At 41.8% G+C, this 15632-nt stretch overlaps 1 protein-coding gene across 5 annotated transcripts in view; it reads left to right on the plus strand.

Moving 5' to 3' along the window:
* Positions 1-2586: 2586 nt before the first annotated feature.
* The window catches only part of LOC109867612 (membrane-associated guanylate kinase, WW and PDZ domain-containing protein 2), a 297617-nt gene continuing 284571 nt past the window's right edge, over positions 2587-15632 (plus strand). For 3 of the 5 annotated variants that reach the window (XM_031801801.1, XM_031801802.1, XM_031801800.1), the window contains exons 1-2: positions 2587-2989; positions 10254-10370. The gene's annotated coding sequence lies outside the window, so the exon portion shown is untranslated. The remainder of the gene's footprint in view (positions 2990-10253; positions 10371-15632) is intronic. The other 2 variants (XM_031801797.1, XM_031801799.1) reach the window with 1 other exon arrangement.

Genomic DNA, 15632 nt, shown 5'->3' on the forward strand with positions numbered 1-15632 from the left:
CTCCATTTCACAGGCTTTGTCAGTCATGTGAAGGAGATTACCACTGAAAAGTATTGTCATGCTATTGAAGGCAGTGCTATGAAGGGCCAGCCTTCTCAAATATGTTACATGAAATAGTGGTGCGAATTTTATGCTTAACCCAAATTTCATGGATTTTCTTTGTTATGTCTCAGCAATAATAGGCTGCACTGCACTACACCACTGCTGGTCAGTGAGGTTGAGCGCAAATTGAGGCAGATTTTGAAGGTGAGTTAGTCCCATAAAAACAGACTGACTAACATAGTTCTAGTCTAGTTCTTATAATTTTCTCAAGGATTTTGATGCATATAACAATCGCTAATCCACCCCACTGACTATCTTCTCAAGCGCAGCGGTATTGTACTGAAATCGGACACCCCAGACAGAGCATCAAAGACGGACATGAAAAAGCGAAGGCGGCATTGCCAGAAGACAGATTTGTTATAAATGTGAACTAATCCAAACATTTGAAATAGCGTACTGAGTTTTAAATAGTTGAGACTTGTTCGACAGATTTTAGTGTGTTTTTTAAACTTTGAGATTCCAGTGTTCAAGACTTGTTTATTGGGCAGAATAAGTCATTGTCGCCTGTATTTTCACAGGCTTTGGTCAGTCGCTTAAAAGAGCTCTCTGCTGAAGAGGCAGCAATTTGATGGGGCAACTGAACATATGATGTCTGATGTGGAGACGGACCCAGAAGACCTCAATGCATTTTTAATAACCTCCCCACCCTGGTATTCCCCTGAGTTTGAGGACCTGATTGCATCAGCACACCAGAGAAAAAAGGGGCAAAGCAGAAAACGCTCCTTCAGAACGAAAACTGGAGCAAACGTTCACTGCAGTCATAACTAGAAAGTCTGCAATAAACCACAGACAATCACCTGCACCTTAGAGACTATTTTCACTGACTCTTCAAACCTGCTTCTCAAGAGACTTTTTGCACCAACTTCCACACATGCAGGTGCGCACACACACACACACACACACACACACACAATTACTGCTACTATTTATAATTTCTTATATAAGGTGCTCTACCATGTCTACCACATTTTATAGTCTATACTGTATGTTCTTATTATGTGTGTATATACAGTATTTTCAAACATTACCCTCTTTTATTATTCTTTATTAAGGGTTCAAGTAGCGAAGCCCTATTGTAATTGTTCCAGTTCATTATTGTTATCATGAAGTTATTTTTTTCTGCCATTTTGGGGGGGAAAAGCAAAGGCCCAGGACTGTGCATCTTAGCAACATGGTAAAGGGCCAAGGGCCACATCCTCTAATGCAACACCATGCCAATTGGCCACATGGTGGCGTTTTATAATAAGCGATTGAAAATGCAAACTTTTTAAGATCACGCACCCGTGTGACCTAGTCATGAAATTTAGTCCATAGGTCCTTCTCCTCACAAGGAACACATTTCCCTCAAGAAACAAAGAACTACATGATGGATTTTCTGCATTTAGAATTGTGTACAAATCACTTAAAGAACTACTCTTCTAGCACCAATTGACCGATCTGCACAAACACTTGACATGTATGGACCAAGTTCCCTCAACGCAATATTTTCTAGACTAGTCCCAAAAACAATATTCAATTCATACAAATCGCAGAAATTCATACAAATCAAACGACATTCGTATTGTGACAAAAATTGGTACACATGTTCCAAACACTGTCAAAACATATCTAAGTGCATTTTGATCTACCACATGGTGGCGCTATAACAGGCACATGTTTACATTTCTTGATCTGCTTGACTCAGAGTGATGAAATTTGGCACACACGCTCAGGCTGAACACGTTGGCTGTCAGGATCTTTAGTTTCCTCGAGTGTTGATGACTTCCTTAGAAAGAGAGAGGACACTGACTTTTGAGTGTTCAGAATTAAAACACTTAAGTCCTTCCAACTGGCATGGAGGTGCCTACCCACTGGGTTGAATCAACATTGTTTCCATGTCATGACAATGAAATTACATTGAACCAACATGGAGTAGGAGTTGAATTGATGTCTGTGCCCAGTGGGTAGTCTTCAGAGGTGTAAGAATATTTTGGGGTCTGAAACTAGGGCATTTGGTGCAGTGTTAAAGTTTTAATGTCACATGCACAAGTACAGTGTTGAGTATGGGTTATTTTTGTTGACCTTATAATTGGAAAATAATTACCTAAACTGTCAGGACAATAATTTGTGTGCTTGTTTGTGGGTGTATGAGTGTAACTTACAGTATATTTAGTAACACAGGTAATGTTATACATGAACTAGAGTTTAGATACACGTAGGTAACTGTGTGTGTATGTGTGGCTATGTGTTTGTATATTCCTGATTTCTTATAAATATTTGCCCTGGACTGTGCTTAGGGCTGTGTGTTTATGTGTATGCATCTGTGTGTGTGTGTGTGTGTGTGTGTGTGTGTGTGTGTGTGTGTGTGTGTGTGTGTGTATGTGCACATGCAACCATGTGTGTGTGTGTGTGTGTGTGTGTGTGCTCTCACTGGCATATTTTCCTGCAGCAATAGGATGTGTTTATCTCCCGTCAGTAACATTGGTTGGTCAACCAGCTAAAGAGAATATGTGCAGAACTGCCATCAGTGAACAGGGGGTGCTACAGGACTATAGAACCCCTCTAACCAATCAGCAACCAGATCTGGATGAGCCCGGCTATCCACTGGCAGACTCCTTTTTTCCGCTGTCGTCTCCCGACGGTCGTCGTCTCTCCATCTCTCCACCTCTCTCTCCCTTCCCCGTTTCCATCACCGTTCCTGGGATGTAAATTAGCTGCAGCGGGGGCTGTATGTTGGAGCATTGGTAGAGAACCAGGGATAGAGCGATTTAGAGGCTGGCCAAGCCAGGGAGGGAGGCACTGTGCCTGGGCACGGGGCTAGAGGACGGCTGGGAGGAAAGGGCTCTCTGGATGTATACCTGTGGAGGACGGCGCACCTCTTTTACCAACTGGGCCAGCTGCAGATAAGGTGCCTGCACAGTATGTGTCTGTGTGTGTGTGTGTGAGCGTTTGTGTGCGTGTGTATCTGTGTGTGTCCATGCATGCATGTGTGTGTGTGGGAGGGGGGGGGGGGGAATTTTAGCATTGATTCCGGCACTGATTGTGTCAGATGTGATTTTCACACTGCGACAGTCGGATCATCTTTTCCCCATCAGCTAGCATTTTCTACTTGTTTGTCTCTCCTCCTCTCTCCTCCTTTCCACCCTTTCTTCTCCTGCTGTGCTCTAACCAGCAGAGCTGTCTGCTTTTGTGGTGGGATTCACCACAGTGCCTCAGACCTTTGTTAAAATGGTGTCATTCATTTTTACATAAGGTGTTATTGACGAGCTCTGTGTTTTCAGATCAAATCAGTGCAGTTGTCACCGACAGGGTTATGGGCTGTGTGTGCGTTTCTTTGTTTTAGATCAGTGCAGTTGACACTGTCTAGAGGCAGTTTTGTGTGTGTTTGTGTTACTGTAGTGTGTGCTACTGTAAAAGCATTTCCTCTTGATGGACAGTAAACATAATTGTCATCGTGTATGCATGATTGCCTGTGCCAGTGGATTGGATACAGTGTGTGTAGCGTAATAGCTTGAACATACAAGATGATATGAATGTCCTACTGTATACTGATTCAGTGTCGTCTCTGTTTGTGAGGAAGTCATTGTGAGGAAGTGAGGTGTAGTCATCACTGTATGGCCATCCTGTGTGTTAAGTGATAGGTATTTGATTTGTAGATCCGAATCAAATAAAATGTTCTTCGTCACATGCTTCATAAACAACAGGTGTGGACTAACAATGAAATGCTTACTTATGGGCCCTTCCCAAAAGTGCAGAGAGAAAGAAAATTATAGCTAAGTAATAATAATTAAAGTAATAATAGATACACAATGACTAACAACAACTTGGCTATATACAGTGCATTTGGAAAGTATTCAGACCCCCTTTGTTAGGTTAGAGCCTAATTCTAAAATGAATAAAAAAAGGCACAGATCTGGGGAAGGGTACCAACAAATTTGGCATTATTGAAGGTCCCCAAGAACACAGTGGCCTACATCATTCTTAAATGGAAGAAATTTGGAATAACCAAGACTCTTCCTAGAGCTGAGCAATTGAGGGGAGAAGGGCCTTGGTCAGGGAGGTGACCAAGAACCTGATGTTCACTCTGACAGAGCTGCAGAGTTCCTCTGTGGAGATGAGAGAACCTTCCAGAAGGACAACCATTTCTGCAGCGTCCTTGAATCAGGCCTTTATGTTATAGTGGCCAGATGGAAGTCACTCCTCAGTAAACGGCACAGGACAGCCCACTTGGAGTTTGCCAAAAGGCACCTAATGGACTCAGACCATGAGAAACAAGATGCTCTGGGCTGATGAAACCAAGATTGAACTCTTTGGCCTGAATGCCAAGCGTCACGTCTGGAGGAAACCTAGCGCCATCCCTACAGTGAAGCATGGTGGTGGCAGCATCATGCTGTGGGGATGTTGCTAGTCAGGATCAAGGGAAAGATGAACAGAGCAAAGTACAGAGATATCCTTCATGAAAACCTGCTCCAGAGCGCTCAGGACCTCAGACTGTATGAGGCAATTGAGGTAGATATCTACTTAAAAATCACACAATGTGATTTTCTGGATTTTTGTTTTAGATTCCGTCTCTCACAGGTGAAGTGATAAAAATTACAGACCTCTACATGCTTTGTAAGTAAGAAAACCTGCAAAATCGGCAGTGTATCAAATACTTGTTCTCCCCACTGTAGGTATTACCAGTGGTGTAAAGTCCTTATTTAAGTAAAAAATACTTTAAAGTCGTTTTTTATGGTATCTGTACTTTACTATTTATATTGTTGACCACTTTTACTTCAATACTGTCCTGAAGAAAATAATATACTTTTTACTTCATTTCCCTGACACCCAAAAGTACTTACAAATGCTTAGCAGGATAGACAATGGTCCAATTCACACAAGTCAAGAGAACATCCCTGGTCATCCCTACTGCATCTTATCTGGCAGACACACCAAACACAAATGCTTTGTTTGCAAATTGTGTCTGAGTGTTAGAGTATACCCCTGGCTATCCGTAAATTTAAAAAACAAGAAAATAGTGTTGTTTGGTTTGCTTAATATAATGAATGTGAAATTATTTATACTTTTGATACTTAAGTATATTTAAATCCAAATACTTTTGGACTTTTTCTCAAGTAGTATTCTAGTGGGTGACTCACTTTTAATTGAGTCATTTTCTATTTAGGTATCTTTTTACTTTTATTCAAGTATGACAATTGGGTACTTTTTCCACCATTGGGTATAACAGACTGGGTCAGGGAGAGGTTGAAAATTGTCAGTGAAGACACTCTTGCCAGCTTGTATGTGTCCAGGTAATCCATCTGGCCCTGCGGCCTTGTGAGTTAACCTGTTTTAACTTCTTGGATATAGGGGGCACTATTTTAATTTTGGGATGAAAAACGTTCCCGTTTTAAACAGGATATTTTGTCACGAAAAGATGCTCGACTACGCATATAATTGACAGCTTTGGAAAGAAAACACTCTGACGTTTCTAAAACTGCAAAGATATTGTCTGTGAGTGCCACAGAACTGATGTTACAGGCGAAACCCAGATATAAATCCAATCAGGAAGAGCCGCATTTTTTGAAACCGCCTCATGCCAATGACTCCTTATATGGCTGTGAATGGGCCACGAATGAGCTTAGGCTTTCTGTCGCTTCCCCAAGGTGTCGACAGCATTGTGACGTATTTGTAGGCATATCATTGGAAGATTGACCAATAGAGACTACATCTACCAGGTGGTCGCTTGGTGTCCTCCGTTGCAATTATTGCGTAATTATTGCTTCTGATGAGAAACCAACTGTCACGACTGATAGATTATCGAATAGATATGTGAAAAACACCTTGAGGATTGATTCTAAACAATGTTTGCCATGTTTCTGTCGATATTATGGAGCTAATTTGGAAAAAAGTTTGGCGCTGTAGTGACTGCATTTTCCGGTCTTTTTCTTAGCCAAACGTGATGAACAAAACAGAGCTATTTCGCCAACACAAATAATATTTTTGGAAAAAATGAACATTTGCTATCTAACTGAGAGTCTCGTCATTGAAATCATCCAAAGTTCTTCAAAGGTAAATGATTTTATTTGAATGCTTTTCTTGTTTTTGTGAAAATGTTGCCTGTTAAATGCTAGGCTTAATGCTATGCTAGGCTATCAATATTCTTACACAAATGCTTGTGTAGCTTTGGTTGAAAAGCATATTTTGAAAATCTGAGATGACAGTGTTGTTAACAAAAGGCTAAGCTTGTGTTTGAATATATTTATTTAATTTCATTTGCGATTTTCATGAATAGGAAACGTTGCATTATGGTAATGCACTTGAGGCTATGATTACGCTCCCGGATACGGGATTGCTCGCCGCTAGAGGTTAAAGTTCTTACTCACATCGGCTAAGGAGAGCATGATTACACAGTGATTCGGAACAGCTAGTGCTCTCACGCATGGTTCAGTGTTGTTTGCCTCGAAGTGAGCATAGAAGGCATTTAGCTTGTCTGGTATGCTTGCATCACTGGGAAGCTCGCGGCTGGGTTTCCATTTGTTATCGGTGGTTATCGGTTTGCAAGCCTAATGAGCAGAAGAGTAGTAGGATATAAATCATAGTCCTGTATTGATGCTTTGCCTGTTTGATGGTTTGTTGGAGGGCGTAGTGGGATTTTTTTATGAGCTTCTGGGTTATTGTCCCGCTCCTTGAAAGTGGCCGCTATAGCCTTTAGGTCCGTGTGGATGAACTGTGTGGACAATGTAGCAAATGCACTTATTAATGAAGCCGGTGACTGAAGTGGTATACTCCTCAATGCCATCGGATGAGTCCGGTTACATATTCCAGTCTGTGCTAGCGAAACAGTCCTGTAGCTTAGCATCCGCTTCATCGGACCACTTCCGTATTGAGCGCGTCATTGGTACTTCCTGTAGGAGTTTTTGCTCGTCGGCAGGAATCAGAATTATGGTCAGATTTACCAAATGGAGGAGGAGGAAGAGCTTGGTTGTCACACCCTGACCTTAGTATTCTTTGTTTTCCTCGTTATTTTGGTTAGGTCAGGGTGTGACATGGGTGATGTATGTGTTTTTGTCCTGTCTAGGGGTTTTGTATGTTTTTTGGGGCTGTCTCCTTTCTAGGTATTTTGTATGTCTATGGTTGCCTAGATTGGTTCTCAATTAGAGGCAGCTGTCTATCGTTGTCTCTGATTGGGAACCATATTTAGACAGCCATATTCTGTGGGTACTTTGTGGGTGATTGTTTCCTGTCTTTGTGTTCTCTGCACCAGATCGGTCTGTTTCGGGTTTTGCCACGTTGAGTTTCTCATATTAAAAACCATGAACTCTAACCACGCTGCGTTTTTGTGTAATTTTTTTATTTAACCTTTATTTAACAAGGCAAGTCAGTTAATTAAGAAAAAAATATTATTTGCAATGACGGCCTACACTGGCCAAAGCTGGGCCAATTGTGTGCCGCCCTATGGGACTCCCAATCATGGCCGGTTGTGTTACAGCCTGGACTCGAACCAGAGAGTCTGTAGTGACGCCTCTACCACTGAGATGCTGTTCTGCCCTCACAATGTGTAAGCTACAAAGTTTGGCAGACAGCTTACACTCTTCCAATAAAGAATCAGGGAGGCACTGGTGCCGTTAAGAATCTTTAGTAGAAGATATTTTGTTTGTAAAACTGTAACAGATACAAAAAGGAGAAAATGTATTAGAGAATTGACTATATACATTTATGAAAATGTATACAAATAAAGAACAGCATTTTATCACAAGCTATCAACAATAAAATATCCTGAGCTTGCCAACATGGCCATGCAGAAATGATGACAATTTACATCACAGGAAAGGTGCCACTAAACATATACACACAATCTAAGTGTCCATATAGCTTAATAACTATACTTTACCTCTGTCACGAGGTATCTGAACACTTAAAATAGTTATATACTTCCAAAACCCCAAAAAGTTTAATTCCGTCACGAAATGTTAGCTAGCATGCTAACACATAATGTTAAGTGAATGGGCGATAGTTAGCGCAATTAGTTTAGCATCATCGGGAAAAAATGTTTAAAAAAACATCAATATTCTAGATCCGCAATTTGAATTAGCAAAAGTATGTCCTAAAAACTTCAAATACTTACAGACTTATCTTTAACCAAGGCCTAGCAAGATGGAAACACATAACAAGTCTGTCTGTTGTTCTTGCTCGGATTGTTCTGATAGGAATTAGCTCTGCACAGATGTTAACGAATTAAAAGCTACAGTACCCAACTTCCCCACTAGTTGACAACAAAGGACAATATAATACTTTGTACAGAAGTACAACTATCGGAACAGATGCACTGCCTTAGACCGCTGCGCCTCCCGGGAGCTCAAAAGGCGAGGGGTTGTGGTGACATGAACGTGGAAGATGGTGAATGAAGGCTTAACAAACCATCGTTAAAGCTGATGTAGCTATACATTTCAGTCCAAAAGATGTGCTATGGTGTGTTGGATCTATGAAATGGCCATGTTCTTATTTGCCAAAGAGTGTTTGTTGTTCTAGAAGGGAGGAGTGAAAACTCGCAGACACATGGCCCTCCAGAAATTGAGTTTGACACCCCTGGTTTACACCATACACCACCCCTTTCCCACTAAAATGTCTCCACATAACAAGTGTTTTCACTCCTCCATTGGACTTGATTGATCACTTAATCTAGTGACTCCCCATCCTGCATGAGGGAGCGTAATCATCGACTAACACTAATTAACATAACGCAACGGACATAAATATTCCTAGAAAATATTCCTATTCATGAAAAGCACAGTGAAATATATTGAGACACAGCTTAGCCTTTTGTTAATCACCCTGTCATCTCAGATTTTCAAAATATGCTTTACAGCCAAAGCTAGACAAGCATTTGTGTAAGTTTATCGAAAGCCTAGCATAGCATTTTGTCCAGCTAGCAGCAGGTAACTTGGTCACGGAAATCGTTTACCTTTGATGAGCTTCGGATGTTTTCACTCACGAGACTCCCAGTTAGATAGCCAATGTTCCTTTTTTTCAAAAATATTATTTTTGTAGGCGAAATAGCTCTGTTTGTTCTTCACGTTTGGCTGCGAAATCGCCCGAAAATTGCAGTCACGAAAACAACGACAAATATTCCAAATTAGCTCCATAATATCGACAGAAACATGGCAAACGTTGTTTATAATCAACCCTCAAGGTGTTTTTCAAATATCTATTCGATAATATATCCACCGGGACAATTAGTTTTTCAGTAGGACCGATTGGAATAATGGCTACCTCTGTATTTTACGCGAGAATCACTCTGGGGGCATCGGGTGATCACTTGCGCAATGTAGCCGCTTACGGGTATTCTTCAACATAAATGCGTGTGGAATACAGAGAAAAAGTAATCTGGTGGATAGCCCATTCACTGCTCAATAGGGACGCATTGGAACGCAGCGCTTTCAAAACATGAGGCACTTCCGGATTGGATTTTTCTCAGGCTTTTTTTTTGACCGTTTTGGTAACTTTCGAGTGTTTTCTATCCTAAGCTGTCAATTATATGCATATTCTAGCATCTTGTCCTGACAAAATATCCCGTTTACTACGGGAACGTTATTTTTCCAAAAATGAAAATACTGCCCCCTAGTCACAAGGTTTTAAGGTCATTGATTAGTTATGAACTCCCCTCACCTGGTTGTCTAGGTCTTAATTTAACACGAATGGCAACTCTGGTGTACACTATGAAGTCTTACTAGGGTTTGTCATGTGGAGATGTAGGGATTAAGCTATACACAGCCTGCTGAGCATGTTGAGCCCAAGGTGATTACACTATTAGAAAAGAAGATGCTATCTAGAACCTAAAATGTTTTTTTCGGCTGTCCCTATAGGATACACCTTTGAAAAACGGTTCCAAGTATAACCCTTTTGGTTCCTTAGAGGGTTCTACATGGAACCAAAAAGGGTTCTACCTTAAACCATAATTGGTTCTACCTGGAACCAAAAAGGGTTCTCCTATGGGGACAGCCAAATAACCCCTTTGGAATCTTTTTTTTCTGAGAGTGTACTAGTTCACACAATTACTGTGATGTGTATCATGTTTTGTGTGTCTGTTTGTGTGTGTGTGTGCGTCTGCTTGCTTGAGGGCCTGCATCCGCGTGTGTGTTTTAGACTGCATTTTAATTGTGTCTGTTTGTTTATGGTGTTTGTGTATGTAGGAGGCGTGGTGGATAAGGACCTTCGGCACTACCTCAACCTGCGCTTCTCCAAGGGCTCCTTGGACCACGACCACCAGCAGATTATTAGAGACAACCTCTACCTCCGCACCGTGCCCTGTGAGTCAACACGCACGCATGCAGTCACTCAGTCATTCACTCCCTCACCCCTCAACCCACCTTAGAGAGAAGTTGCTTGGTTGTTATAACCTGACCCCTGACCATAGCTGAACATTAGGAATGCATTTCATTATTCCTCCTCTCCTTGGGCTTTCCCTCAATCTCTCCTTTATACAACTCGACAGGTAGAGGCCAGGTCCCTTTAGGCATCCAACCTATCCCTTTCAAACAACCTGTTTACATCAATGATGTCGCTCTTGCTGCTGGTGATTATCTGATCCACCTCTACGCAGACGACACCATTCTGTATACTTCTGGCCCTTCTTTGGACACTGTGTTAACTAACCTCCAGACGAGCTTCAATGCCATACAACTGCTCTTCAACCGACCACTGCCCGCACCTGCCCGCCCGTCCAGCATCACTACTCTGGACTGACTTAGAATATGTGGATAACTACAAATACCTAGGTGTCTGGTTAGACTGTAAACTCTCCTTCCAGACTCACATCAAACATCTCCAATCCAAAGTTAAATCTAGAATTTGCTTCCTATTTCGCAACAAAAGCATCCTTCACTTATGCTGCCAAACATGCCCTGTAAAACTGACCATCCTACCGATCCTCGACTTCGGCAATGTAATTGATAAAATAGCCTCCAGCACTCTACTCAACAAATTGGATGCAGTCTATCACAGTGCCATCCGTTTTGTCACCAAAGCCCCATATACTACCCACCACTGCGACCTCTACGCTCTCGTTGGCTGGCCCTCGCTTCATACTCGTCACCAAACCCACTGGCTCCAGGTCATCTACAAGTCTCTGCTAGGTAAAGCCCCGCGTTATCTCAGCTCACTGGTCACCATAGCAGCACCCTCTCGTAGCACTCATATCTCCCTCACTAGCTTTAAGCACCAGTTGTCAGAGCGGCTCACAGATCACTGCAGCTGTACATAGCCCATCTGTAAACAGCCCATCCAGCTACCTCATCCCCATACTGTATTTATTTATTTGTCTTGCTCTTTGCACCCCAATATCTCTACTTGCACATGCATCTTCTGCACAGTGTTTAATTGCTATTTTGCAAATACTTCACCACCATGGCCTATTTATTGCATTAACTCCCTTATGTTACCTCATTTGCACTCACTGTATGTAGACTTTTTGGTTTATTTTTTCTACTGTATTATTGACTGTATGTTTTGTTTATTCCATGTGTAACTCTGTTGTTGTATGTGTCGAACTGCTATGCTTCCTTGGCCAGGTCGCAGTTGCAAATGAGAACTTGTTCTCAACTAGCCTACCTGGTTTAATAAAGGTGAAGTAAAATAAATAAATAAAAGATGTGTCTATTGAGCTACACCTGCCCTGTGTTTGAGATGAAGTTGGGTACGGTGAGACAATCTAAATGCACCTGACCTGTGTTTGAGGTGAGGTGTGGTGAGACTATTGAGATGCACCCAACCTGTGTTTGAGGTGAGATTATTGAAATGTACCTATGTTTGAGATGAGACTATTGAGATGCACCCAGCATCTGTGGACACTTATTGGCTGATTGACTCCGATCCAAGACAACATATTTGGTGTATTTTCAGTGCTGTTTCTAAGTTGGTTAAAGCTTGATGTACTACTTGACAGTTCTCTTAGTTTGATATCGAACAGGCTGTGTCTGAAATGTCACCATGTTACCAGTATAGTGCACTACATGTGGTTATTTTATAGGGAATGTGGTGCGATTTCAGATGCGCTCTATGTTAGAGTCCTGCCCTGCTCCGGGCCATATCAATTCCAAGACCCCCGACACCCGACACCAGGACAGATTTGTACAACCAAAATAAACTATCTACATTTTGTTTTCAAATGATCTGTCGCTTTGTAAACATTCCTGAGCGAGAAGAAATAATAATAATATCAAGCATGGGCTCGGATCTTGACATAACGACAGACGTAGTCAGCAATGGAATAATAATACCGAACTAAACAACGGCAAGTAGACAGACAAAAACAACAAAATGGTCTCAGCAAAGTCAACAGGAATTAACTAGATTCACAGCAAATTACTAGATACGGATTCTGATTCATACACAATGTTTGGAGAAGGGCCTGAGATGATTGACTGTGAGTGAAACAGTGCGTGCGTGTGTCTGTCTATGAGAGCAGAGGGAGAGCGGCTTGTTCTAAACCAATCTTTGCAGCAGGCTCAAGCGATACCCCGCCCATTTCTTTACAGACAGAAGAACTAGCCAATAGTTGTTTAGAACACACAGCGCTTCATACTGTTTGAGTGAAATAAAGATGTGAGCTGGCAGCTGAAAGACACTTTTTTTCAGATTACAGATAATTACAAAAAACACTTGTGTCATAACGGCATTCGGAAAATTCTCCATATCTATTAAAAAACGTGTTTTGTCAGAGTACTCGGCACACCCCTACAGGACTACTATGTAATGCTTTGTTGCTTATAAGGGAGTCATCCATGTGTGAAGACTACTGGTTATACGTACAAAGCAATAGAAAATATCTACTGACAAGAGGACAGAGCCTCTAGCAAGAGTTTCAGGGCAACAAAGAGTATGTTGAATGCTCAAGAAATGCTATATAAATCCTTAATGCCATCTACTGTATCTTACTGTCTCTGTCTGTCTCTCTCTCTCTCTCTCTCTCTCTCTCTCTCTCTCGCTCCTTCACTCATCCTGTAGATCAGCTCTCAGCATGTGGTTTCCACGGCAACTAGCCTCTCATTTCCAGGCCTGCGTTGCCATGACGCCCTGCCCCCAACTGCACACAGAACATGCACATTGCTAAGACACACACACAGCGGTCACACACGAAAGTCACACATGAGCATAGCTCACACAAACACAGGTGGGGATGCCATGTCATGGCTCTGATTGACATTTCATTGATTTTGACCCGACCAGCACTTTGGTCTGTCAATATGCTCACACACAGGGAAATTTTACATTTTAATAATTTAGCTGAGTGCTGCATAAACTGTTTAGTAACACAATTTCAGTAAAAAAAAAATATGTGACCACGATTTCCATAACTGTTAAATATCTGCTCCAAGATTCAAAGATGTCTGCGGAAATAATGGCGTGTCAGCTAGCACATTATACCTTGACTTTAATTTTTTAAATTTTGATTATGGGATTACAATAACTAAATTGGATTTACACCCAGCAATAACGAAATTTCGTCATGGGTCCCTGATCTGTACTATACAGAAATGCATAATTACAGACATTAATAATATTGTATTCATGGCGATATAGCCTGAATAGTTGCACAATGGTACAAATATGTAATATCTTCCTTTGCATATGTTGACATTATTCTACATATCGGCTATTATTTTAATGAGCTCTGCCCCCAAACAAGACCACTTTTGCTGAATAAATCATAGACGTCTATGTTTCACAAGGTTGGACATCAAAGTACGGCACAGTAGTGTTCAGTAGAGTACAGTACATCAGAGTTCAGTAAAGTAGAGTACAGTACCTTACAGTACATTATACTGTTCACAATTTTAGTGTGCTCTGCTGTACAGTACTGAACTCTACTCTATTCAACTCTACTGTACAGTACAGAATAAAGTACAGAATAGGGCTGTACTGCACTGTACAGTATGGAACTATACTCTAGTTAACTCGTTTTACTGTAGTGTATTGTATTGTACTGTGCTGTAATGTCCAAACTTGTGAAACATTGATGTCTATGTTTGCTTCATATTTGGTTCGGACTATATTTGGAACAAATCAAGGCCAGTCCAAACTCAACCAAAAATCTACATCAGTGGATGTTCAAATCAAGTCCGGACGGTAACAATAAACAACATCTGCAGACATTGAAATCAAGCTCAGGGCGAACTGACCAAATTTCAACTACTTTTCAATGTCCATGGATGTCCAGTGTTGGTCAGTGCTCAGTGTGTAGGATGCCGGTTACAGTAAATGGAAAGAGAGGGAGCTCATGTGTAGTTGTCAATATGATCCGGGAGAGGTGACATTAACTGTAGAGAGAGAGAGAAGAAAGAGAAAAAGGCAGACACTTGCTTTGACTGCCAGATGACAGATAAAATAAAGAAAAAACGTTATGAGATGGACAAACTCATCAGGTGACCCAACTGTGGTTTGTGACTACTATGAATTCCCATTGTAGCCAATTCAATTGCTGTTTCAGATTTTTCTGAAATTCTGTTACTGATTTTGGGTAAATCAAACAGATAGTAGTAAAAACACAAACTAATTGGTAGGTCTACCTTGACATTTTACTTTTTTATCTTTAATAAAAGATACAGTGCCTTCAGAAAGTGTTCATACCCCTTGACTTATTCCACATTGTGGTGTGTTACAGCCTGAATTCAAAATGGAAGAAATGGAAGAAAACTGCTCAAAAAAATAAAGGGAACACTAAAATAACACATCCTAGATCTGAATGAATAGTTGAATGTGCTGACAACAAAATCACACAAAAATTATCAACGGAAATCAAATTTATCAACCAATGGAGGTCTGGATTTGGAGTCACACTCAAAATTAAAGTGGAAAACCACACTACAGGCTGATCCAACTTTGATGTAATGTCCTTAAAACAAGTCAAAATGAGGCTCAGTAGTGTGTGTGGCCTCCACATGCCTGTATGACCTCCCTACAATGCCTGGGCATGCTCCTGATGAGGTGGCGGTTGGTCTCCTGAGGGATCTCCTCCCAGACCTGGACTAAAGCATCCTCCAACTCCTGGACAGTCTGTGGTGCAGCGTGGCGGATGGTGGATGGAGTGAGACAGACAGACAGACAGACGGACGGACGGACGGACGGACGGACGGACGTGCGTGCTCAATTGGATTCAGGTCTGGGGAACGGGAGGGACGGCCAATAGCATCAATGCCTTCCTCTTGCAGGAACTGCTGACACACTCCAGCCACATGAGGTCTAGCATTGTCTTGCATTAGGAGGAACCCAGGGCCAACCGCACCAGCATATGGTCTCACAAGGGGTCTGAGTATCTAATGGCAGTCAGGCTACCTCTGGCGAGCACATGGAGGGCTGTGTGGCCCCCCCAAAGAAATGCCACCCCACACCATGACAGACCCACCGCCAAACCGGTCATACTGGAGGATGTTGCAGGCAGCAGAACGTTCTCCACGGCGTCTCCAGACTCTGTCACGTCTGTCACATGTGCTCAGTGTGAACCTGCTTTCATCTGTGAAGAGCACAGGGCGCCAGTGGCGAATTTGCCAATCTTGGTGTTCTCTCGCAAATGC

This window comes from Oncorhynchus kisutch, linkage group LG22, assembly GCF_002021735.2.
Source record: "Oncorhynchus kisutch isolate 150728-3 linkage group LG22, Okis_V2, whole genome shotgun sequence".
NCBI lineage: Eukaryota > Metazoa > Chordata > Actinopteri > Salmoniformes > Salmonidae > Oncorhynchus > Oncorhynchus kisutch.